Below are 27938 nucleotides of genomic sequence, written 5' to 3' on the forward strand. Positions count from 1 at the left end.
TTCAATCAACCCATAACAACTATTACCATTCTGTGTCTATAATCTGTGTTTTTATGATGTATTTCCCTTTCAAGTGTGTTTGTGCTGCCAGGAGGAGATACGATAATGAGAAGAAAAGATCAACACAAGAATATCAACACAACACAAATAAGAGAGTAAAATGCAAGAGTATCTTTATCTTCATGCCTTCTCAATGTATGTGAGAACTCCAGTTCACCCGATATACACTGTCTGGCATTGTTTCTGGCTCATCTGTGTTCTGAATGGTTGGTTCCCCCTTCTGATCCATAAGAGTACATGATATGATCATTTGTTTAAGATTTTGAATGTCACTCTTTTCTAAGTATCTTAGAGAAGCCTCTAAATATGGAGGTGTTGAGTATTACATTAATAAAATCAACATATTATAAACATCATTATAACAAAAAATAACGGCAATCAATCCATGGAAATCAAAAGTGTTATGTCAACGAACATTGCCACTATACTCTGTAAGTTTATCAGTTTCTCATGCCAAAATTAAATACTAAAAATAACTTAAGTATTTTGCTAAATGGGTATGTACATAATGGTTCCTCTTTATAGCTGTATACTTTATTTACTTGGTAACCAGGAAAGACTTTTTCCAGAGCATGTTCAAAAACTGCATTTACAAAGACTACTTTTAAGCAAGTGAGCAAGTGGGGAGAAATGATGTCAAATATATTTGCTTAGGACAAGAGAAAAAGTTTGAACTAACCAGATTATCTGTGCAAAAATGCATAGGTCATCCAAATCATTCCCCCAAAGCCCTTTTATTTTCTAAGAAAGCAAGCAAAAGCAGTTCATGTTTAATTAAGGTATAGCATATCTAGCATATTCATTTTAGAATTCAACTTTGAAATTGACATTGTAGAGTTATATCATTGCCCCTGGTGAAATAGTTGAATGTAGGGTATTTATTTTCATTTTACCAGACATTTACAGTATGATATGATAGAAAGTGAACTGGATTGATTGGGTATCTGGAGACCTAAATTTTGCCTCATCTTTATCCCTTAATAGTAAATAAGCTGACTTTTTTCAAGCTTCAGTTTCTTCAGCTTGGGGAAAAGGGGAATGTTTTCTATGTTCCCCTCTAACTCCAGCCTTTCTTGCCTGGGGAATTCACATTCAGATAGAGGTATACAAATATCTCAGCTCTTCGGGAAGCAATCCTCTTCATGGCAGTAGTGTCCAATAATAGTACCATCTCTGGAGACAGATGGCCTGGATTTGACTCACAGCTTTGTCATTATTTGCTCTCTAATCAGTAAAATAGGGATAATAATGGTATCCACTTCATAAGATGTTAGGAAGATTAAATGAATTAATACTTGTAAATGCATCTAGAATGTTGAAATATAGCAAGCACATAATTATCATTAGTTAATGTTATCATTAGGCATTTTTTTGTTTTGTGAATATACTATCAATACTGATCCAACTTACTGAGTTACTATTAGGGGAACATTCGGAGTAGTCTATAAACTCCATCCATAAGATGCTTAAGATAATTTGGAAAGCCAAAATGTATGAATAATTAGAGGAGAGTACATCCCGTTTTTAACAAGTGAGTAGTAACCAGAATGCCTAGGGACAATAGCCAAAGCTTTGAGAGGCAGGAAAAGGATTTAATATTAGCTGTGAAAATGTATCAAAATAGGAAACATTGCATTGGTTTCTAGCAGTTGGTGGAACAGATCCTGACTGACTCTCATGCTGAAGACAACCTAATATATTAAAACACAAAATGAAACGTTTTTTAAATCCATTAATGATCTGGCAAGAAATTTTAAAGAATTTATGCTAAAGCAAGTGGGTTAAAGTTCAATGAATAGTAATAGGACAATATTCCCATAGTCTCAAAGCATCAAACTGATTACAAAGGAAAAAAACAAAACAAAACAGGATTTCAAAGTCATCTTACTAATCCCAAATAAAACTATAGTAATTATATGCTAGAGAAACCAGCAGTCACCAACTTAACCAAATGATTAAAATTAACACCACCAGTATGAGAAAAGTCAACACCATGGGCTCCCTTGTGTGGTGCAATGAGAATATTACCTTTGTAATATTCCTCCCAAAATGCATAACTGAATCTAACCATGAGGAAATATCAGACATCCAAATCAAGAGGCAATCTACAGAAAAACTGGCTGTACTCTTCTGAAATGCCAATGAAAGACAAAGACTGAGAGTAAAGGACACTAAAAAGACATGTGATCTTATACTTACTATTGCTATAAATGAAATCACTGGGACAAGGAGCAAAATTTGAATAACGTCTGTTCTGCTTTAAAGATATGTCCACAAATCTTTGATGTTCTCCTAGCCTAATTCCTCTCTCCTTGAGTAGTGGCTATACTCAGACTCACTTTTAACAAAATAGCATGTGGTAGAAATAGAAGGATGCCACTTGTAAGATTGGAAAGGCATCATGGCTTCCTACTGCTCTCTAAGATTGCTCACTCTGAGGAAGTTAGCCACCGTATCATGAGGATATCAAGCAACTCTACGGTGAGGTCCACATAGTGAGGAACATAGGTGCATGTGTATTTTTTGGAAATGGATTGCCAAGCCCAAGCGAGCCTTTAAGTGACTGCTGCTTGGCGACAACCACATAGATACTCTGATCCAAACCCATCCAACTAAGTCACTCCTGATGCCTGACCCATAAGTGTTTTGGTTTAGGTTTGGTTTGGTTTATATTCAATTTGTTTAATTGTGGTATTATATACATAACATAAAATTACCATTTAAAACATTCTAAGTGTACAGTTCAGTGGTATTAAGTACGTTCACATTTTTGTGCTGCCATCACTACCATCTACAGAACTGTTTTCATCTGCAAAACTGAAACTGTACCCATTAAGCAATAACTTCCCATTTCCCCCACCCCAAGCCCCCAACAATCACCATTTTATTTTGTCTCTATGCATCTGACTATTCTTTAATAAGTGGAATCAGATGTCCTTTTATGTCTGGTTTATTTTACTTGGCATAATGTCTTTAAAATTCATCCATGCTGTAATATATGTCAGAATTTCCTTTTATTCTAAGGTTGAATAATATCCCATTGTATGTACATACTGCATTTTGTTTATTAGCTCATCTGTTGATGGAGACTTGGGTTGCTTCTACTATGGCTATTGTGAATAATGCTGCTATGAACATGGTTGTACAAATATCATCATTAGTCCTTGCTTTCAATTATGCTAATAGTATTCTTTGATACACAAAAGATTTTAATTTTTATGTAGTCAACTTACTATTTTTAATTTGTTAGCTATGCTTTTGGTGTCATATCCAACAAATCACTGGCAAATCCAATGTTGTGAAGTTTTTATGTTTTCTTTAAGAGTTTTACAGTTTTAGCTCTTATGTTTAGGTCTTTAGTCCATATGAATTTTTTCTTTTTTTTGCATATGGTGTAAGATCAGAATCCCACCACATTCTTTTGCATATGGATATCCAGTTTTCCAAACATCATTAGTTGAAAAGTGTGTCTTTTCCCCAGTGAATGGTCAGGGCACTCTTGTCAAAAAGCATTAGACCATATATGTGTGGGTCTCTTTCTAGACTCTCTATTCTAGTCTATTGGTCCACATGTCTACTTTATACCAATACCACACTGTTTTGATTGTTGTAGCATTATAATAAATTTTGAAATTAGGAAGAATGAGACTTTCAATTTTTTTTTCAAGACTATTTTGACTATTCATGGTCCCTTGGGATTCCACATTAATTTTAGGATATATTTTTCTATTTTTGCAAAAAACATTTTTGTTATCTTGATAGGTATTTCACAGAAATTGTAAACTTATAGTACTGATATCTAAATAATATAACATTGTATGGTGACTAACATAACATAATAAAATAAAATTTTAAAAAAATAAATAACATAAACATAGAATGTCTGTCCATTTATTTGTATATAACTTAATCTCTTTCAGCAATATCTTCTAGTTTTCAGTGTACAAGTCCTTTGTCAGTCCTTTGACTGAGTATTTTATTCTTTTTGATGATATTGTAAATGAAATTGCTTTTTAACTTCCTTTTCTGATTGTTCATTGTCAGTGTATAGAAATGCAACCAATTTTTGAATGTTGATTGTATCCTGCAACTTTGCTGAATTTATTTATTAGCTCTAACAGGTGTGTGTATGTGTTCATAATCTTTAGAACTCTTTACATATAAGATCATGTAATCTGTAAACAAATATAATTTTACTCTTATTTTTCCAATTTGACTATTTTTACTTATTTTTCTCACCTAATTGCACTGGCTAGGATGTACAGTATAATGCTGAATAGAAGTGGAAAAGTGGTCATCCTTGTCTTGTTCCTGATGTTAAAGGAAAAGCTTTCAGTTGTTCATCATTGTAGGATGTTAACATGGGTTTTTCATTTTGGCCTTTATTATACTAAGGTAGTTTCCTTCTATTTCCAGTTTATTGAATGTTTTTATCATGGAAGAGTATTTAATTTTGTCAAATTTCTGTGTCAATTGAGATGATCATGTATTTTTTTTTCCTTCATTTTGTTAATGTATTATGTTGATTGATTTTAGTATGTTGAACCATCCTTGCATTCCAGAAATAAATCCTAGTTGGTCATGGTGTACAATCCTGTAATCATACTATTGAATTCAGTTTGCTGGTATTTTCTTGAGAGCTCTGCAACAATATCCATGAGAGATATTGGTCTATAGTTTTCTTTTTCTGCAGTGCCTTTGACTTTGATATTTAGATAATTCTGGCTTTATAAAATGAATTTGGAAGTTTCTTCCTCTTTAACTTTTTTGGGAGAGTTTGGGAAGGATTAGTGTTAGTTCCTTCTTAAATGTTTGCTGGAATTCACCTGTAAAGCCATCTAGTCCTGGACTTTTTTTTTTTTCCTCGGGGTGAGGGTTTGATTAATGATTCAATCCTTTTAGGTCTATTCAGATTTTAAAAAATTTCTTTATGATTTAGTCTTGGTAGGTTGTGTGCTTCTAATTTGTCTATTTCATCAAGTTTGTGCAATTTCCTGTCATACAATTTTCATGGTACTCTCGTATAGTCCTTTCCATTTCTGTAAAATAGTAATAATGCCCCTTCATTCATTTCTGAATTTAGTTATTTACATCTTCTCTCCTTTTTTCTTAGTATAGCTTAAAGTTTGTCAATTTTCTTGATCTTTCCAAAGAACCCATTCTTGGTTTTGTTCATTTTCTCTATTTTGCTTATATTTGCTCTAATCTTTATTATTTCCTTCCTTTTGCTAGCTTTGGGTTTCTTTGTTCTTCTTTTTCTTGTTCTTTAAGGTGTAAAGTTAGATTACTGATTTGAGATATTTCTTCTTTCTTAAAGCCAGTATTTATAGCTATAAAATTCACTTTTAGCACAGTTTTCATTGTGTTCAGTAAGTTCTGGTCTGCTGTGTTTTAATTTTCATTTGTCTCAGGATATTTTCTAATTTCCCAGGTGATTTCTTTTTTGACCCATTTGTTGTTTAAGAGAATTTTGTTTAATTTCCACATATTTGTGGGTTTTCTAGTTTTCATTCTGCTATTGATATCTAGCTTCATTCCATTGGGATTGGGAAAGATACTTTGTATGATTTTAATATTTAAAAATTTATCAAGTTTGTTTTGTGACCTAACATATGATCTATCATGGAGAATGTCCCATGTGAAAAATATATATTTTGCTAATGTTGGGTGAAGTGTTCTGTACATTTATATTAAATCCAATTGGACTATAGTGTTATTCAAGTCCTCTGTTTCCTTACTGATCTTTCTCTTTTTTTATCCATTATTGAAAGTAGGGTATTCAAGTCTCCTACAATTATTAGAGAGTTCTCTATTTCTCACTTCAATTCTGTCAATGTTTGCTTCATATATTTAGGAGCTCTGATGTTGGCTACACATTACCTTTATAATTATTATAACTTCTTGGTGAATTGAACTTTTTATAATTATATAATGTCCTTCCTTGTCTCTCTTAACAATTTTTACTTAAAGTCTATTTTGTCTGATACATCATCTATTTTGTCTACTCCTTTTTGGTTACTATTCCATTGGACTATCTTTGACTTTTAATCTATGAATATCCTCATATCTAAAGTGCGTTTATTGTACACAACATTATAGTTGGAGGATCCTGTTTTATTTTGTTTTGTTTTTATCCAATTTGCCAATATATGTCTTTTGACTGAGGACTTCACTCCACAGATCTGTTGTTTCTAGCCACTACATTTTGGAGTAATCACAGCAATGGATAAAAACCACAATTCCTATAGGGGCACCTGGGTGGCTCAGTCAGTTAAGTGTCTGCCTTTGGCTCAGGTCATGATCCCAGGGTCCTGAGATTAAGCCCCCCATCGGGCTCCCTGCTCAGAGGGGAGCCTGCTTCTTCCTCCCCCTCGGCCTGCCATTCCCCCTGCTTGTGCTCTCTCTGTATCAAATAAATAAATAAAATCCTAAAAAAAAAACCCCACAATTCCTGTATATTAATTACTAATATCAAATCTATATTAATATCCTGATTTTTAGAATTATACTATGGTTATGAATATTATGTTATTGTTTTTAGAAAAAATATAAAGAAGTATTTCATGATTCAGAGGTATTGTGACTCAAGTTATCCTTAAATGTTTCAGAAAGAGAGAGATGACAAAGGAAATGTGGTAAAATAATAACAGCTGGAAAATCTGGATGAAGGTACATGAAAATCCTTATTACTATTCTTGGGACCTTGCTGTATGTCTAAAATTATGTCACAACTTAAACCAATTAAAGAAAACCGAATTCAGAAACCAAAAATTAGGAACACATTAGAACCCAAAATATGAATAGAGCATGAAAGCTCACTTTTACCTTCTGGATCCCAGAAGGAAAGGAAAAAGAAAAATGAGTAAAGGTAATATATAGATAAATAATAACTGAAAATTTTCCAGAATTGATGGAAGATACCAATATAAAAATTAAATAACCTAAGATCAAAATAAAATAAGATAAAATAAATATGAAAAACTTGATACCTGGACATACCACAGTAAAACTACAAAAGCAACAGAGACAAAGAAAAAATAATAAATGCTGTGGAGAGGAAAGATTGATCATCTTCACAAAAAGCAATTAGGTGGACAACTGACTTCCGAACAGTAACAATGTAGACTAGAAGGCCAGTATAATAATAGACAGAATGTGCTAAAGCAAAATAACTATCAACCTAGAATCATATATTCCACAAGATGTCTTTCAGTGATGAGGAAAAAATAAAGACATTTACGGACAAAGAAAAACTAAGCATTTACTACCAATAGATAATTACTAAATGATATCTTAGATGTAGTTCTTCAGGCAAAAGAAAAAGATCTCAGATGGAAAAATCTCAGATACAAGAAGGAATGGTAAGCAAACACAGTGAGCAATATTCTTATTTATCTATATGAAACAAAAATAAAATTGTCATTTGGGTTAAATATTGCAATAGAAGTAAAATGCATGAAAATTGCTATAAAATTAAAGGAAGCTGATTGTAGTTGTTAATCCAAGCTCTTATATTGTTTAGAAGGAGAGTGAAGATTGAACTTCACACTTTAGTGAGTTTTCCTGCATATAATTACATTTTTAAGATAATCATTAAAGACTAGAAAAGAGAATATCAGTATTAAACTAATAGAGGGAAAGATAAATGAGAATAACTAATCAATTCAAAATAATTAGGAAATAGATCAAGAGACACAAGAATGAGTAGACAAATAACAAATTTAAAATAATATTGAAGATTTAAAGAAAATATATTAGCATTGTAATCAATGTAAATAGACTAGATACTTTAACTAAAATACAAAATTTGAAATGGTAGCTAACTCTGGTAATAGGCAGTATGATTCCATTTATGTAAAATTAAAAAAATAAGATATGTACCCATAACAAATATACAATGGTAGAAATAGGTCTCAAAACTATAATGAAAAGCAAAAGGATGATAAACAAAATTCAGAAGATAGGTTATTTCCGAGGAGACAAGGAAAGAGACTGGATTAAAGAAGAATATATGGGTTACTTCAAGATATGTTAATGTTTTTCTTACACTGAATGGTGTGCAAAATGGTATGCATTTTGTAGTCTAATTTACAATTCATACATATTTTAAATATTTTCCCATATCTCTATTCAATAAAACCAATTAAAAAAAGAAACATCTGAAATAAAAGGTTTTTTTTAAGATTTTATTCATTCATTTGAGAAAGAAAGAGAGAGAGAGAAAATAGGAGCAGGGCAGAGGGAGAAGCAGACTCCCCGCCGAGCAGGGAGCCCAATGCGGGGCTCAATCTCAGGACCCTGACATCATGACCTGAGCTGAAAGCAGATGCTTAACGCACTGAGTCACCCAGGTGCCCCTAAAATAAAAGATTTTGAATGGATGTGGAATATATTGTACTACCGTCATGATGCTAAGTTGTGGTGTCAAATTGAGAAGTACTGTTTTTAATTGGAGAACCAGCCTGATTAGATAACAGTGTAAAAACTAAACCTAGGTCAGGTCTATAGGACATTAAACTCTGTCAGGTAGTTAAATGTGATACACTGTAAAATTGTCACTCCCTTTGTAATGTTACTTCATAGCTACTCTTGTCCAGAGGTAGAATCTATTTGTCCACTCCTTGTATCTAGGTGGCCTTGTGACTTCCTTTGGTCAACAGATTATGGTAAAAGCAACATTGAGCCAATTCTAAGCATTGGCTTCAATGCTTCCATTCTTTGTCTTGAAACTGACATCTGCTGTGTAAATTTGCTCAAGCTAATCAATTGTATGATAGAGATATACGGCCCAGTCACTCTCGGTGCTTCAGTCACAAAATTGCAAAATAAGTGAGTCAGAGGACTAAGTTATGCTGCTTCATGGAAAATATGCCATCCTCATAAGTGTGTTGATGACTTTGTTAAAAATACCTTCCGCCATCCCTGTCACTCCTGGCCTATTCACAGCTGACCTCATACGCATGAGCAAGCTCAGCTGAAATCAGTCAAACCTAGGATCACCAAAACTGCCCATTGACCCGGAAACCTGTGAAAAATAATCAAATGATTGTTGTGTTAAGCAAGTAAGTTTTGGAGTAGTTTATTACTCAGCAAAAAAAGTCAGTCATGCAATCATTAAAGTACATAGTAATCATAAGTAAATTTGATGCTAAAATTCTACAAACACCATATCTTTCCTTCCTATGTTTCTTTGAAAGTATTCATAAAACATGTTCACATGGTTCTAATTTTGTAAGTCCATGAAATACTTAGTATCCATGAATATTCCTATTGTGTATTAAATGTCCTTATTTTGGAATGTTTGAGTCAAGAAAGTCTTCAAAGATGACACAATCTGAAAAGATAGATTTTCAATTTGCTTTTTAAAAAAAGTAAATGGGATAAAATAGAAAACTCAAGGGAAAAAAACACAGGTATAAAACTGGAATATGCTTATCTCCCCTCCCTTAATTTATGTCACTGTGAAAACCCTGTGGTACTGTGGAGCCACAGTATTCATGAGAACAAGAGAACGGGGTGGCAGAAGGTATTTTTAACAAAGTCATCAAGGCACTCATGAGGATGGCATAGTTTCCATGAACAAGCAGCGTAACTTAGTCCTCTGCTCTAACACCACACAGAGCATAATGGAAATGGCACTTTCATAATACTGATGCTCCCAAAGGGAGCTTGACGGTGAACCAGGAAAAGATCAGAGGCTCTGACAGCTGATTGGTGAATTAATTAGGTGCTGCACTTTTTTAATGCTATTGTAAATCACATGTGCAGCATGAATTCAGAGTCATAAAAAGATTCCAAGGATGCAAGTGTCACACAACAGTAGGGCAAAATGTAATCAGAGTCCAGAGGGAGACCCAATGCAAATAGGTTTACCAGAGACCTGCTGAGATTAATCTAACTTATCTCCCTTTCTGAAGGGAAAATTTAGATGGGGTGACAAAATTGTTTAGGCTGCAAGCAAAAGAAATTGATGCCTTTATCACTTCCTCTCCAGTTTTCTAGATACAGACTTAACTTAATATTTATAAACTTTTTAGCCATCTCTGAAATTATTCCTCCTCATGTAACCTATCAAGTGACAGGATATTTTGAAGAGAGATCACAGAAAGGACTATTTTCCACTCTTCAATGACTGGGTCATTGTTACTGCTGCTTAGAGGTTCTCAAAAATTCTGTTGCAGGCCTTAGTTGCTAAGTATATCTTGTTATATAACATATTGTATTTATCAATTGTCCCATCCTGGGCATGTTATTAATCCCCTCAGCTCTAGTTTCTTCATCAGCAGAAAGGGTATAATAAAATTCATTTCATAGAGCTATTATGGAAATTAAATAAATATTGTAAAATGCTTAAAACAGTGCCTGGCTCATGCATGGCAAGTGCTATAAAGTTGTTGCATAAATGTTGATACAAAAATGATGTTATCATATTTCCACTGAGATCCATCACCATTGAAACTATTGATAACTCAGTAGACAAAACTTCTGATTTCTAACATTCTGAGTCAAAATGGGTCTTTCTCAGAAAAATAAGCCTTCACATAGTTGAGTACAAAAATACTAATAGAGCTTTATGTATACAGGATAGAAGTGTGGAGGTTCTCAGATTTACCATTTTTTCCTATTATTTTCTGTAACCTAGGAAGATGAGGAGCTAAACATAGGACAGGGATTATATCTGTCAGATTGAAAAAAAAAGGAACCAAAATTCATTTCAAGCCTCCTTTCTGGGGACAAACAGATCACACTGCAGGCATGTTGAGCTGCAGTTGCATTTTGATTAGCTATCCCTCATGCCTGTGGGAATGGCATGCAGCAAATGCCAAGCCAATTCAATGTACATATTAATAACATTTTAACCTCTTCCGATAAAACAGTGATCACTGTAAATACATATGGGCATAGAAAGAACACATAAAACATTTTAAAAGGTTATTCTTCATTTTAGTTCCTTTCCCTTCCTCTTTTTGCTGATAACTGTTGAGTCATGAAATGATCAACTACCATATGCATGGAATGCATGAGGACCAGGATAGGGTTGAGAGAAGCACAAAAAGTGCACCAGGATCCCTGGGAGAATCAATCTGAAATTATATCTGAACTGGTAAGCGTAAGAATGCCTGAGGTATTTAAGCCCCTTATTCAGAGTAATGAGACTGTGATATTCATTGATGCAAACAGGCAGTCAATAGGGAATATGAGATATTTGGTAAATAGGAATAAGAAATTAAATATTTATATTGAGAGAGTGTATTGCATCCTTTTTTGTTCCTAAAAGGACTTGGGATAGCTAACTAAGTTGTTTTGGTGTGAGATCAAAATAAATGAGGAAAAATTTTAAAACCAAACAGATAAAATAATGCCAGGGATAAGATTAGTACCTACTTGAAATCAAGTAGCTTATGTCTGGGGGAATCCAGATCTGTTGGACTCCTTTCTCAAAAAACAGTACTGCTTTTTGTGTCACTCCTAAGGGAGCTACCTGCAAGGAACAGTGGTAAAGGAGGGCAAAGTTCCTCTTTTTTATTAATAGTCTTTGGGACCTAACTGTCAATATGGAGAACTATGGTCACCTTGGCTGGAACTAAGACCTGGGTTAGAAATCTGAGAGATCTCTGCTACATGACTTCAAATTTAAGCCCAAATCATACATTTTACATTGATCAGATTGAATGTTTTCAAGGAAAATAATAGGTCAGAGGGAGCTACCTAGGGGGTAAGCCCTGGGTCAGCTTACCATTGGAAATCAGATAAAAAGGAGAAGAGTGTGTTAGTAAGAAAGATGGTGGAGCTCCTCCATGTAGAAGAGCTTTAGCCTTCCAGTTTGAAAGGAAGAGAAGACAGACTGGTTCCTATGGGCATAAATATTCATTGGATGACTAGCCCACAACATCCTGGAATCTCTCCAATCAGAGGATTATTTCCTCTTCCTGGGAATTCAATCTTCCTCCTCTCTGAAAGCTCTTCCTGCAGAAATATCTTATCAGGTGGCTCTTCTTATCACTCAGGTCCCTACTTAAAATGTCACCTCCATTGTTAAAGCCTTTCCTAACAACACAATTCCAAGTAGATCCTCAGGCTCTCAACTTGTTTCAGCACTTCTTATTAATGAATGTTTTCTTTTACATATTTTTATTGTTAATGGACTCTATACCCCACACTACCCATTTAGAACATAAGTTCAATGACAATAAGGATCTCATCTGTATCATTTACTCATATACATGTGAGTAATAAATGAACATAATAGGCCCTTCATAAATGTTTATTGAATGGATACATGAACAAATATGTGTTTTGATAGGTCAAGAAAGGTGGTTGAAAAAGAACTACTTTTGGGAAATCTCTATTTTAGTACTGATTATAGATAACCTTTGCCAAGAATGGGTATTAATATATTAAGGGTTATCTTTTTTCAATCTTCACAACACTGTCATAATATAAACCCTGAAAAGAAAAATGGGGTCACAACTTGATCAAATCTATCCCAGAGCCAAATAAGAGATGAGATCCATGCCTCGACTGATCCCATAGCAGCTATGCTTCACTACCATATATGCCATTGGATCCTGTTTACTTGCCAGATATGTGCGACAGATTTGATTTTGAGCTTCCTAGAACCCCACAGACACCTACAAATAAATCTATTACATGGTCTACTGGAACCACAGTTAAAAATAATTTTCCAGGAGAAGCCCTGTATTTGGAGTGCTTAGACTGGAAGTATGTCCCATGATCTTCCTAATGGAGAAACTTCATAAAGGATGAAGAAAACCACACAATGAATGACATTACTACCATAAATGGAAGCATGAGTTTCTAGCATCGATAACACAAATCAGTGTAAGTCGATTGCATTGATTCAAGCTGTGGTTCAGTGAAAGCATTTCTACAGAGTAAATACAAAGATCTTAACAGCCTCATTTAATCCATTGATAAAATTTAAGCTATACTGATGAATGAAAAGGATTCATGTCATTTGGGCAATCTTCCCTCAATATTATTTCTTGCCACTACTTTGCTGATTGATATTGGTTGGCAGAAATTATGATGCATATATTGTATGGTGAGTAACAGACCACAGACATTGGGCATTACTAATTAAGGACATATCCATGGGTTTTAAAACATGCGTAATTTTGGCATCTTCTCAGGAGCCAAGACACCTAACCAGAACACTTACCTGAACCGGCTAACATTATACCTATACAGACAAGTACAAAAGGGAGTATCTATAGCCAACATCTAGACTTCCTCAGAAAACAACAACAACAACAATAACAACAACAACATAACAACTCTGGTTTTATCTAATACGTGAACAGAAGTCTAACTGAAAGGCTAACATCTTATCTCAGTCATAATCCAAAATCATTAAACAATAATAAATAAAAAACCCATAAAATATTTAACTTCAGGCTGTAAAATGTGCTCCTAGGTAACTACATAATTGTTGGGCTCTAATTCAAGGTCAGTGAATTGGAAAAGCATGTCATTTGTAATGGCTGGTTTTAAGCCATTCATTCTTACCATCATTAGTACATGAGCGTCCGTGACAATATCATACCACAAGCAGTAGTTTCACCTTCTTTTTTTACAGACTAGTGAACAAAGCCCCAGAGACCTCATGTAAATTAGCAAAGTGACAGAGGCAGTGAGTGAGAACCTAGGAATGCTGCACCGTGCCTGAGATTGTAACCACTAAAAACATTCTGCCACACTATTTGCAACTTCTGTCAGATAGATGAAATTCATAGATTTTTGGAGCTAGTAAGAATTTTGGGGTCATTTGCTTAGCTTTCTTATTTTATAGATGAACTAAAACAGAGTAAACTGTTGACTTCAAATCCATATCCTACTTAGTGATAGAATGAAAAATAAAACCATTCCAGCATTTTTCTAAATAAAATTTCTTTATACATAAAAATCATCTTAAATTAAGAAAACATAGGGCGGGGCGCCTGGGTGGCTCAGTTGGTTAAGCGACTGCCTTCGGCTCAGGTCGTGATCCTGGAGTCCCGGGATCAAGTCCCGCATCGGGCTCCCTGCTCAGCAGGGAGTCTGCTTCTCCCTCTGACCCTCCTCCCTCTCATGCTCTCTGTCTCTCATTCTCTCTCTCTCAGATGAATAAATAAAATCTTTAAAAAAAAAAATTAAAAAAAAAGAAAACATAGGGCATAAAAAAAGTATCACTTAATATTAAATACTGATGATGTATGTAAAGGATATTTCTCCATGTAAAAATGCAAACTGTCATCTTTTCGAACACTGATAAGTACATGAATCCCCAATGAGAAGCAGTTGGTCAGCCAACCATCTTCAGGTGACATCTCTAGAAGCAGGACTGTTAACCCTGTTTACAGCAGCCCATTCTGTTTGGGGAAGAATTCTATTTTTTTTTTTTACAGTTTTTGTTTGTTTTGTTTATTTAAATGAATCCCATTTAATATTATTTTAAAAATCTTTCCCATGTTGGGCCACAGTAGACCCAAATGGCTCAGGACCTCCTTCAGAGTCATGGCTATAAATGCTAACCTCCCTTCCATCTGACATTGATTCAAATATTTACAAAAAATTATCATCTCTAACACTTCTTATCTTTTCTTCTCAAAACAAGGCATACATAATTCTTTCAAACTTTCAAATTCCCTCATTATCATGCTTGCTCTAGACAGTTATACTCAGGTTCATCAATGTCCTTCTTCAACTTGTGGACTCAGGTCACAGTGTTTTGGGGGTGTTCCACTCAGAGTGCTGACCTAGTTTATAGCACCTTCTCTGTTCAATACATTAACATAGGTTAATGTCATTCACGTTTTTTTTTTTCAGATGTAGCGTTCAATAATTTATCAGTTGTGTATAATACCCAGTGCTCATCACGTCCCATGTCCTCATTAATGCCCATCACACAATTACCCCATCCCCCCACCCACCTCTCCTCCAGCAACCCCCAGTTTGTTTCTAATAGTTAAGAGTCTCTCATGGTTTTTCTCCCTCTCTGTGTCATCCACATTCTAATTACACACTGTCATCACACTGGTGACACTTGCCTTCTCAACTTGAGTCTATGACTTTTTTTTGAACAACAAAAATGTCTCCGTTATCTTTTCAATTTACTTAGCTCTTAACTAATACTGATTTTTTTTAAATATATTCTGATGGCTTTAGAATAGAGAAAATAAATTTTAAAACCTCACCAAAGATTTAGAGGAAATTAAGAATAGCAATAAAAAATAGGTAAATAGTTCAGTAACTGTGGAGGGCGGGGGTGGGGGGGAGAATGTTAAATCTCTCTTTGTCACTTTAGCTGAAGACTTGACTGTGTGCAAAGGAGAAGGAGCCAGTATTGGGGGAGGGGGAGGGGACTGAAAATGGAAGTAAAAATGAGCTCAATTGTTAGAACAAGAACTTAGAGGAAACAGGACCTGTCCTTTCATCTTGTTTCTGTTTTATACTTTAAAATTTTGTTAAAATAAAAGTTTCCATATGGCTTTGACGTTTCTTAAAAATCCCATCAAAATCAAATAAAATATTGTTTTAAAATAACCTTTACTCATTTAATAAATTAATAGTGTGTGTTACATTTTTTGCTGATAAAAATAAAATCACTCTCTGTCTACTATCTAGGTACATCTGAAGACAGCCAGTGTTCTCTGGGTTCACAATCAGGGATAGATTGTAGAACTTACCATAAATTCAAGTGGAAAATATAGGTTTATTTATCAGGATTACTTAAACTGGCTAAAATAACTATGAAAGAGTATACTAAGAAATATCCAAAGAAGCAATTATATTTCACAGTGTCCTCAAATCACGTTAAATTTATATTTTAAGTACTAATGAATGTTCTTTTTGATTGGAAGAGCTCTGTGAATGATAGACACTTTTGTGCTGAGCAAATGAGCAGTTTCCCCTACTTCTCTTTATATGACTGTCCGTTCCTTCCCTATTATCTCATCTAAGTCAACATAATGGAGAGCCTCATAAAATGTGAGCCATATGCCTCGTCATGCAGTCCATGATTTAAATTTGGTCAATGATGTCTTTATTGTTTAAAAAAAAAATCTCACCAATTCAGTATATTTTGTGCCTGTTTAATTTTTCTTCCATTGCTCCTTGAAACATACTTTTTTTTCAATTAAATCTACATTTCTGTGTAAAGAAAGTGTCAGTTTCCTTTGGCCCCAAAACAACAGTGTGTGTGTGTGTGTGTGTGTGTGTGTGTCCACCATTAATACCTGGTAGACTGTTCACAAACAAAGGCATTCTTTCCTTGCCATCGTTGTTTGTCTGACAGACTTGTAAAAGAGTGCCAGAAGCAGGCCTATTTCTTTTCTAGGACACCCATTTTTTCAGAAGAAAATGTTCTTTGCTTCACTTTTGGTCTTCATGAGGACATATGCAAGCAGCCCCATATGTCTCCCTGTAGCTGCATTAAACAAGGGCTTCCTTAACAGATACTAGCCAAGACTTGTCTTTCTGAGCACCCCTCAATTCCTAATTCCTCTCCCTGTAATGTTAGGTGGTGAACAGAAAACAACGATTGCCAATGTCTCCATTTGTTCTCTGACAACCAAAATGAAAAAAAAAATTAAATAAAAAAATAAAAACCTTGTTGCGATGCTTGATGACCACTAGCAGAGAAAGAGGAGGTATAAAAACTAGTAAGTCTTTGCAAGGAAAAGAAAGTTATCTACACCACACAGAGAAAGGCCCCTAAAAGGTTATAAAGTAGTTTCTATTCTTTCAGGTGTATTTTTTTTCTTAAATACAGAATGCGTAAATGTTCTGCCTGCCAAAACTAAAGAAAAAAAAAGCCCAGAAATAACTCACTTTCCACTTCAAATTAATAGCGATATATACCTCCAATATCGTTACCCATGTCATAAGTATTAATAAAGAAAATATGTTTAGCCATTATGCTTCATGTATAAATTTGAACTAGAACATTGAACTATGTTACCGTTACTGTAGTGTTTAAAAGGACAAAAATCACTTTAAGCAAATAAAAACGGTATACAGACTACTGGAAACATATCACATATAACATAGATAATAATTTTATAGAGAAAAATGTAGAAGCCTAACAGTGGATTGTTGATATGCCATTACTTCTCCCAGTCACTTTGGGGCTCACAAGCCAGGGGAACTACTTAATTAAATGCATGATTAAATAAAACAAAACTAATTTCCTTCTTGTTATAAAGAAAATAAGTCTGAAGACACAAAATGGTATTTCATTTCATCCTGAAAATATAATTAAAATAAATTTAGTATTTACCTCATATGATTAAGAATCCACTGGACACTTTAGAAGCACAAGCAGCACATGATACAGTGATACAGCCTTCCCGTGGTACTCTTCAATCTCTGTAAATATAAGGAAGTTGAAAGAGTGCATTTAGAGCAATATATGCCTTGGTAAAATGATGCTGATCAGCTACGAAATGTTTATAATCACTCCATGATGGCTTTTAAAAAGTACCTCCCTACATATTGCTGTTATCATAGCTTTAAATGCACAATCTAGTGATGAAAATTATGTCATCTGAAACTTCCAAGACACAAAAATAGACTCCAGATAATAATACACCACACACACAAAAAAATAAAACCACTTAATTGCATGCTATTTTACTGGGAGAGGCTGTAGTACTATGAAAAGTAAAATATTTGTAATTTAAATATTTTCTTATTATATACACATTACCAACATAAATATTTTTCTAGTCATAACACTGAGTTTTAAGTAGTAGTGGATGTCAGCTCCATTGTTTAGTTTTTCCCACTGACTTTTTTACTGTATTTTAGCAAGTGTTTTTATTTCATGTCTCATAATTTTCCTGGAAAAGATTCATAGATTGTGAGAAATGACTGTCATTCATTTGATAAGTTGATAAGCAGTATGTTGGCATTTAAGTGAATTCTGCTTCTAGATAATATACACTATAGACAGTAAAAAAATAATAACTCGGGCGCCTGGGTGGCTCAGTTGGTTAAGCGACTGCCTTCGGCTCAGGTTATGATCCTGGAGTCCCGGCATCGAGTCCCGCATCGGGCTCCCTGTTCAGCAGGGAGTCTGCTTCTCCCTCTGACCCTCCCCCCTCTCATGCTCTCTCTATCTCATTCTCTCTCTCAAATAAATAAATAAAATCTTTAAAAAAAAAATAATAACTCAAACTTTCACAACCTGTTTCAATTATTTGTAGATGAAACTTTTTACTCATATTTTCTCCCATCTACCTGCTAAAAGAGAAATAAAGTGATAGACAAAATATATAGGTATTTTGCTGCTGTCCATTTTTACTTCTCCATTTCACCATACACAAACACATACTATTTAGGTACAGTAGGAACTGTATTACATTCCTCTCCTACATCTTCCTCACAATAAGCCTCATTCATGTACCGTTAAATTCAGGCACAAATCTCAGTGAATCAGCACCATGGACATCTGCCCTCTACCCTCTAAACTCTGAAAAACTTTAATCCAGTAGCTGACAAAGAATATCAGGGTAGGAACAGAGATGGTGGGAAATGGTGCTCCTAACTGAGAAGTATAATTTTGTAAAGGTACCTGTAGCAGGTTAGAACAGAAAAAAATGAGCATCTTCTTAATCCATTGCAAGAGTGACCAAAAGAACCCTTAATTAAAGGGCTGAATATTATGCAAATTACATTACCAACTCAATTTTCCTAAAGGCTACTATTGGAAACGAAATACACGTATTTAATATCTGTAGATATAAATATGTATATATTTACATAAATACATATTTCTATTTAACATAGATGGATAGATAGGTGAATAGATAAAAAGGACAGATAGATAAACTATATCCCTCACTACGTGCTTGTCTTTTGTCAGTTATTGGATATTAGAACTCACTTTGAAGAAAAGATGTTTTTTCAGCCAAATAAATTCTGTATAGTGAATAACATGTCCCATTAAATTCTAGAAAGATATTGGAAGCTACATTTACATTAGGGAGAAACAAACTGTGAAGGAAAATGTTGACCATTTTTGGCAGGAAAGAGAGTATTTTAATGTTCAGAATAGTGGGATACTAGCCAGAAAAATAATGAAATACCAGGAATTGCTGCACAACACTTTATGAGTTTCTAGACATTTTGCAGAACTATCCTACTTTCCAGAGAACACATCAACTAATTCAATACCTCATCATCTTCTAACTCTGTATTCACAATTGTTTGCCTTGTTTTCATTTTGTTATTTATAATTCTATAGTAAACCACCCTAAACTTTTACTGAAGGCTCATTGTGGTAAGTGCTGTTATAGATGCTTTCATATGCCCATCTCTAATCAACAAGACATATACAGTGTCACAATTTGCAGAGAGTAGCCATTGTCTTATACACCATATGTCTCTGCATAAAAATCCTAAGTCAGAAGTGGCCTGTTCCATAAAATAAAGTGTTCTTTCCAACTAAGTATAATTTTTTAAAGATTTATTTATTTATTTGAGAGAGAGTGAGGAGTAGGGGGAGGGGCAAAAGGAGAGCAAGAGGAAGAGAATCTCAAGCAGACTGCCCACTGAGCAAGGAGCCCAATATGGGGCTCAAACTCATGACCCTGAGATCATGACCTGAGGGTATATCAAGAGTTTGACCCTCAACTGACTGAGCCACCCAGGCACCCCTCCAACTAATTATAAATTTTAAGTTCTGAATATTAAAAAAATTAATATCTAAAGTATTTATTGAATAATTAAAAATGTATATGAAATACAAAAATTACCAAACAAAATCCACTATCTAGTTACCTGAAACTTGCCTTTTAGAATTCCAGTGGAGTGGGGGGATGATCCTAGAACCTCACAAGTCCTTTTGCCTATGATTACTTACATTCAAAAATTAAATTTATGACATCTTTAAGGAAGAAGGAATGTGTATTATCTCTTCAACCCATACATTGGAATTTCCTAATTTTTCTGGAAGAAGATAATTTTAATTAAGAACAAATATTGTGTGAAGGAGATAAAAAATAACCTATGATGGTAAAGTAAATGGTATGAATGCAAAAGAAGGCACTAGATATAAGGATCAGAGAGAGACTATTTTGCTAAATGGAAGGAAATAAAGTTAGGAACAGACAAGGTAATGGAGAAAGATGGGGGAAATGTGTTGATAAAACCTATAAAAGTGTATGTGTCTGTGGCGTATTTTCTGGGGAGGGGGGAAGGAATTGAAGGAGTACAATTGTTTAAGTAGAAACTCCTTCAAAGTTTGCTAGATTATTAATGGAACATTGGAGGAAAGAAATGCAGTCATAATTCCTAAAAACTAAATCAATGATTACAATAATGGGCATCACGTTCTATACCTAATGGTAACATATAAGAGGAGAAGGCAGGCCCAGATGTGGTCCCAGATCATGGGACTCACTCATCTTAATCTGGGAAGATCTTTTATACCACAATGATTTGGAAAACAGCAGAAGGGTATTAGTAATAGAATATATTGTTCAGAGAAAGAAGAGGGAGAATATAAAAAATCAGGTTCATAAGAATTGGTGGTAGTGGCACCGCTGAGCTGGGGACAAAATTCAAAACAAAGAATTTGAGGAACTATACTGTCAACATTTTGACTGAGGTACACAATTTGAGATAAGTGATAATGTATAGAACACAAAAAATGAGGACTTGATGAATGTGTATTTGCAAGTATTTAGTAGACAAAGAAAGCCCATTTGTGTATAAAATAAAAACAGCCCACATGCTTAGGACATTCAATAAAAATCATACCTAAAGCGGGCAGTACCTAAACAAAAACCCTTAGAGTCAACCTGGAAATAGTTCATAAAACATACACAAAATTATTTATTTTTTTATTGTTATGTTAATCCCCATAGTTTTAGATGTAGTGTTCCATGATTCATTGTTTGTGCATAACACCCAGTGCTCCATGCAGAACGTGCCCTCCTCAAAACCCATCACCAGGCTAACCCATCCTCCCACCCCCCTCCCCTCTAGAACCCTCAGTTTGTTTTTCAGAGTCCATCATCTCTCATGGTTCATCTACCCCTCCGATTTCCCCCCCTTCATTCTTCCCCTCCTGCTATCTTCTTTTTTTTTTTCTTAACATATATTGTATTATTTGTTTCAGAGGTACAGATCTGAGATTCAACAGTCTTGCACAATTCACAGCGCTTACCAGAGCACATACCCACCCCAGTGTCTTTCACCCAGTCGCCCCATCCCTCCCACCCCACCCCCCACTCCAGCAACCATCAGTTTGTTTCCTGAGATTAAGAATTCCTCATATAAGTGAGGTCATATGATACATGTGTTTCTCTGTTTGACTTATTTCGCTCAGCATAACACTTCCAGTTCCATCCACGTCATTGCAAATGGCAACATCTCATTCCTTTTGATGGCTGCATAATATTCCATTGTATATATATACCACCTCTTCTTTATCCATTCATCTGTCGATGGACATCTTGGCTCTTTCCACAATTTGGCTACTGTGGACATTGCTGCTATAAACATCGGGGTGCATGTACCCTTCCGGATCCCTAATTTTGTATCGTTGGGGTAAATACCCAGTAGTGCAATTGCTGGATCATATGGTAGCTCTATTTTCAACTTTTTGAGGAACCTCCATACTGTTTTCCAGACTGGCTGCACCAGCTTGCATTCCCATCAACAGTGTTAGGAGGGTTCCCCTTTCTCCGCATCCCCGCCAACATCTGTCATTTCCTGACTTGTTAATTTTAGCCATTCTGACTGGTGTGAGGTGGTATCTCACTGAGGTTTTGATTTGGATTTCCTTGATGCCGAGTGATATTGAGCACTTTTTCATGTGTCTGTTGGCCATTTGGATGTCTTCTTTGGAAAAATGTCTGTTCATGTCTTCTGCCCATTTCTTGATTGGATTCTTTGTTCTTTGGGTGTTGAGTTTGATAAGTTCTTTACAGATTTTGGATACTAGCCCTTTATCTCATATGTCATTTGCAAATATCTTCTCCCATTCTGTCGGTTGTCTTTTGGTTTTGTTGACTGTTTCTTTTGCTGTGCAAAACCTTTTTATCTTGATGAAGTCCCAATAGTTCATTTTTGGCCTTGCTTCCCTTGCCTTTGGCGATGTTTCTAGGAAGAAGTTGCTGCGGCTGAGGTCGAAGAGGTTGCTGCCTGTGTTCTCCTTTAGAATTTTGATGGACTCCTGTCTCATATTGAGGTCTTTCAACCATTTTGAGTCTATTTTTGTGTATGGTGTCAGGAAATGGTCCAGTTTCATTCTTCTGCATGTGGCTATCCAATTTTCCCAACACCATTTGTTGAAGAGACTGTCTTTTTGCCATTGCACATTCTTTCCTGCTTTGTCAAAGATTAGTTGACCATAGAGTTGAGGGTCCATTTCTGGGCTCTCTATTCTGTTCCATTGATCTATGTGTCTGTTTTTGTGCCAGTACCATACTGTCTTGATGATGACAGCTTTGTAATAGAGCTGGAAGTCCGGAATTGTGATGCCACCAGCTTTGGTTTTCTTTTTCAACATTCCTCTGGCTATGCGGGGTCTTTTCTGGTTCCATACAAATTTTAGGATTATTTGTTCCATTTCTTTGAAAAAAGCGGATGGTATTTTGATGGGGATTGCATTGAATGTGTAGATTGCTCTAGGTAGCATTGACATTTTCACAATATTTGTTCTTCCAATCCATGAACATGGAACGTTTTTCCATTTCTTTGTGTCTTCCTCAATTTCTTTCATGAGTATTCTATAGTTTTCTGAGTACAGATCCTTTGCCTCTTTGGTTAGATTTATTCCTAGGTATCTTATGGTTTTGGGTGCAATTGTAAATGGGATCGACTCCTTAATTTCTCTTTCTTCTGACTTGTTGTTGGTGTATAGGAATGCCACTGACTTCTGTGCATTGATTTTATATCCTGCCACTTGACTGAATTCCTGTATGAGTTCTAGCAGTTTTGGGGTGGAGTCTTTGGGATTTTCCACATAAAGTATCATATCATCTGCAAAGAGTGAGAGTTTGACTTCTTCTTTGCCAATTTGGATGCCTTTGATTTCTTTTTGTTGTCTGATTGCTGTGGCTAGGACTTCCAATACTATGTTGAATAGCAGTGGCGATAGTGGACATCCCTGCCGTGTTCCTGACCTTAGGGGGAAAGCTCTCAGTTTTTCCCCATTGAGAATGATATTCGCTGTAGGTTTTTCATAGATGGCTTTTATGATATTGAGGTAGGTACCCTCTATCCCTATACTCTGAAGAGTTTTGATCAAGAAAGGATGCTGTACTTTGTCAAATGCTTTTTCTGCATCTATTGAGAGGATCATATGATTCTTGTTCTTTCTTTTGTTAATGTATTGTATCACGTTGATTGATTTGCGGATGTTGAACCAACCTTGCAGCCCAGGGATAAATCCCACTTGGTCGTGGTGAATAATCCTTTTAATGTACTGTTGGATCCTACTGGCTAGTATTTTGGTGAGAATTTTTGCAACCATGTTCATCAGGGATATTGGTCTGTAATTCTCCTTTTTGATGGGGTCTTTGTCTGGTTTTGGGATCAAGGTAATGGTGGCCTCATAAAACGAGTTTGGAAGTTTTCCTTCCATTTCTATTTTTTGGAACACTTTCAGAAGAATAGGTATTAATTCTTCTTTAAATGTTTGATAGAATTCCCCTGGGAAGCCATCTGGCCCTGGGCTTTTGTGTTTTGGGAGATTTTTGATGACTGCTTCAATTTCCTTAGTGGTTATAGGTCTGTTCAGGTTTTCTATTTCTTCCTGGTTCAGTTTTGGTAGTTGATACATCTCTAGGAATGGATCCATTTCTTCCAGGCTATCTAATTTGCTGGCAAAGAGTTGCTCATAATATGTTCTTATAATTGTTTGTATTTCTTTGGTGTTGGTTGTGATCTCTCCTCTTTCATTCATGACTTTGTTGATTTGGGTCATTTCTCTTTTCTTTTTGATAAGTCTGGCCAGCGGTTTATCAATCTTGTTAATTCTTTCAAAGAACCAGCTCCTAGTTTCATTGATCTGTTCTACTGTTCTTTTAGTTTCTATTTCATTGATTTCTGCTCTGATCTTTATTATTTCTCTTCTCCTGCTGGGTTTAGGCTTTATTTGCTGTTCTCTCTCCAGCTCCTTTAGGTGTAGGGTTAGGTTGTGTACTTGAGACCTTTCTTGTTTCTTGAGAAAGGCTTGTATTGCTATATACTTTCCTCTTAGGACTGCCTTTGCTACATCCCAAAGTTTCTGAATAGTTGTGTTTTCATTTTCATTGATTTCCATGAATTTTTTTAATTCTTCTTTAATTTCCTGGTTGACCCATTCATTCTTTAGTAGGATGCTCTTTAGCCTCCATGTATTTGAGTTCTTTCTGACTTTCCTCTTGTGAATGAGTTCTAGTTTCAAAGCATTGTGGTCTGAAAATAGGCAGGGAATGATCCCAATCTTTTGGTATTGGTTGAGACCTGATTTATGACCTAGGATGTGATCTATTCTGGAGAATGTTCCATGGGCACTAGAGAAGAATGTGTATTCCGTTGCTTTGGGATGGAATGTTCTGAATATGTCTGTGAAGTCCATTTGGTCCAGTGTGTCATTTAAAGTCTTTATTTCCTTGTTATCTTTTGCTTAGACGATCTGTCCATTTCAGTGAGAGGGGTGTTAAAGTCCCCTACTATTACTGTATTGTTGTCAATGTGTTTCTTTGCTTTTGTTATTAATTGGCTTATATAATTGGCTGCTCCCATGTTAGGGGCATAGATATTTACAATTGTTAGATCTTCTTGTTGGATAGACCCTTTAAGTAGGCTATAGTGTCCTTCCTCATCTCTTATTACAGTCTTTGGTTTAAAATCTAATTTGTCCGATATAAGGATTGCCACCCCAGCTTTCTTTTGGTGTCCATTAGCATGGTAAATGGTTTTCCACCCCCTCACTTTCAACCTGGGGGTCTCTTTGGGTCTAAAATGAGTCTCTTGCAGACAGCATATTGATGAGTCTTGTTTTTTAATCCAATCTGATAGCCTGTGTCTTTTGATTGGGGCGTTTAGCCCATTTACATTCAGGGTAACTATTGAAAGATATGAATTTAGCACCATTGTATTGCCTGTAAGGTGACTGTTACTGTATATTGTCTGTGTTCCTTTCTGGTCTATGTTGCTTTTAGGCTCTCTCTTTGCTTAGAGGACCCCTTTCAAGATTTCTTGTAGGGCTGGTTTCGTGTTTGCAAATTCCTTTAGTTTTTGTTTGTCCTGGAAGCTTTTTATCTCTCCTTCAATTTTCAATGACAGCCTAGCTGGATATAGTATTCTTGGCTGCATATTTTTCTCATTTAGTGCTCTGAATATATCATGCCAGTCCTTTCTGGCCTGCCAGGTCTCTGTGGATAGGTCTGTTGCCAATCTAATATTTCTACCATTGTAGGTTACAGATCTCTTCTCCCGAGCTGCTTTCAGGATTTTCTCTTTGTCTCTGAGACTCATAAGTTTTACTATTAGATGTAGGGGTGTTGACCTATTTTTATTGATTTTGAGAGGGGTTCTCTGTGCTTCCTGGATTTTGATGCCTGTCTCCTTCCCCAAATTAGGGAAGTTCTCTGTTATAATTTGCTCCATTATACCTTCTGCCCCTCTCTCTCTTTCTTCTTCTTCTGGGATCCCAATTATTCTAATGTTGTTTCGTCTTATGGTATTGCTTATCTCTCGATTCTGCCCTCGTGATCCAGTAGTTTTTATCTCTCTTTTTCTCAGCTTCTTTATTTTCCATCATTTGGTCTTCTATATCACTGATTCCCTCTTCTGCCTCATTTATCCTATCAGTTAGCGCCCCCATATTTGATTGCACCTCATTAATAGCCTTTTTGATTTCGACTTGGTTAGATTTTAGTTCTTTTACTTCTCCAGAAAGGGTTTCTCTAATAACTTCCATTTCAAGCCCAGCTAGTATCTTTAAAGTGATGATTCTGGACTCTAGATCTGACATCCTACTAATGTCCATATTGAGTAGGTCCCTGGCAGTCGGTACTACCTCTTGTTCTTTTTGTTGAGGTGATTTTTTCTGTCTTGTCATTTTGTGCAGAGGAGAATAGATGAATGAGAGAACAAAATGCTAACAGGGTAACAATGGTCCCAGAAAATATACCCTAAACAAATCAGAAAAGACCTGAAGCAGTGGGAAAAGGAAGGGAAAGACAGAAAAAAGAAAAAGAAAAAAAAAGAAAAAGAAAAAAAAAGAAAAAGAAAAAGATAAAGGTAAAAAGAAACAAAAACAGTACAAAACAAAACAAAAAAACAGAATGTGATCAAATATGATTAGGCTGGTATATAGATCAGTGCCACACACTAGATTTTGGGTGTATTTTGGTCTGTTAGAAGAAAGTGCCTCCCAAAATTTTAAAGAAAGAAAAACTTATATATGTACAAAAATAAGGGTTGATGTGATGAAGGGATGGAATATGACTGTAAAGACGGAAATTATAAAAAATTTTATAAAAGGAATTGAAAAGAAATTGTTTGAAAAAAGAAAGAAGAGTATTTAAAAAAAAAAAGAAAAAAAAGAGAGAGAGAATGTGATCAGGTGGGGAGTAGAAAAAACCATACACTAGTGATTTAGGGTATATTTTGATCTGTTAGAAGAAACTATCTCAAAATTTTAAAGAGAGAGCAACTTATATATATATGCCAAAAATACGGGTAACTACTTTGAAGGGATAGAATATGACTCTAAAAATGAAAAATAAAAATGTTTTTTAAAAAAGGGATTGATAAGATGTTGGTTGAAAAAGGGAAAAAGAAAAATTCAAAAAAAAAAAAAGTTAAAAAAAAAATTAACTTTGAAAGACTAAAGAATCATGGTAAAAAAGCCATGAATTCTATGTGCAGTATTCCCCTAGCGCTGGAGTTCTGCCGTTCTCATTGATCGGTAAACTTGGTCTTGGCTGGCTGTTCTCGCTGATCTTCTGGGGGGGGGGAGCTGTTGCCGTGGTTTCCAAATGTCTTTGCCAGAGGTGGAATTGCCCCGCCCTTGCCCGGTCCGGGCTAAGTAATCTGCTCGGGTTTGCTCTCCGGAGCTTTTGTTTCCTGTAAGCTTTCCGTACAGCTTTGGAGGCGGAGAGTGAGAATGGCAGCCCCCCAATTTCTGCCCCGGAGGAGCCGAGAACTTAGGGCCCCGCTCCTCAGTAAGCCCCCAGAGAAAAGCAGTCAGTCACTCCCGTCTCCCCGGTCTCCGGCCGCACTCCGTGCTCACCCGGCCTGTGACCGAGTGTTTCTATCTCTGGCACCCAACTCGGTGGGGAGTCTCCAAACCCAGCAGATCCCTGCGGTGCGCTCCCACGCCCCTCTCCCGGGGGAAGAAGGTGAGTCTCCCCAGATCTGCTGCTTGTTGGGTCCCTGCTGGAGGAGCAGTGGCCCGGCTGTGCCACGCATCACGGTTTATGGCAACCCCGAGCTGAGAGCCCGCACCTTGGCTCTGTCTCTGCAGCCAGCTTCCCCGCTCCGATACCTGGGAGCTCTGCTGCACTCAGGCACCCCCGGTCTTTCTGTGACCCCGAGGGTCCTGAGACCACACTGTCCCACGAGGTTTCCACCCCCAGCTTAGCCACCGGAGTGACGTCCCTCAGCGGAGCAGACTTCTAAAAGTTCCGATTTTGTGCACCACGGCTCTATCACTTGCCAGAAGCGGCCGATGGAGGCCCCCTCCCCCGCTGTCTATCCTCCCGAATATCGCCTCGGATTCACTTCTCCACACGTCCTACCTTCCAGAAAGTGGTCGCTTTTCTGTTCAGAGAGTTGTTGCTATTCTTTTCTTCGATATCCTGTTGAGTTTGTAGGTGTTCAGAATGGTTTGATCCCTATCCAGCTGAATTCCTGAGAGGAGACGAAAT

General features: G+C 36.0%; 1 protein-coding gene across 6 annotated transcripts in view; it reads right to left on the reverse strand.

The window, feature by feature from the left end:
• LOC118544846 (leucine-rich repeat and immunoglobulin-like domain-containing nogo receptor-interacting protein 2) overlaps window positions 1-27938 on the reverse strand; it is a 1211198-nt gene that overhangs the window by 686415 nt on the left and 496845 nt on the right. For all 6 annotated transcript variants that reach the window (XR_013443711.1, XM_078061341.1, XM_078061337.1 and 3 more), the window contains exon 3: window positions 17342-17430. The gene's annotated coding sequence lies outside the window, so the exon portion shown is untranslated. The remainder of the gene's footprint in view (window positions 1-17341; window positions 17431-27938) is intronic.

This window comes from Halichoerus grypus, chromosome 14 (genome assembly GCF_964656455.1).
Source record: "Halichoerus grypus chromosome 14, mHalGry1.hap1.1, whole genome shotgun sequence".
In the NCBI taxonomy this organism is placed as follows: Eukaryota; Metazoa; Chordata; class Mammalia; order Carnivora; family Phocidae; genus Halichoerus; species Halichoerus grypus.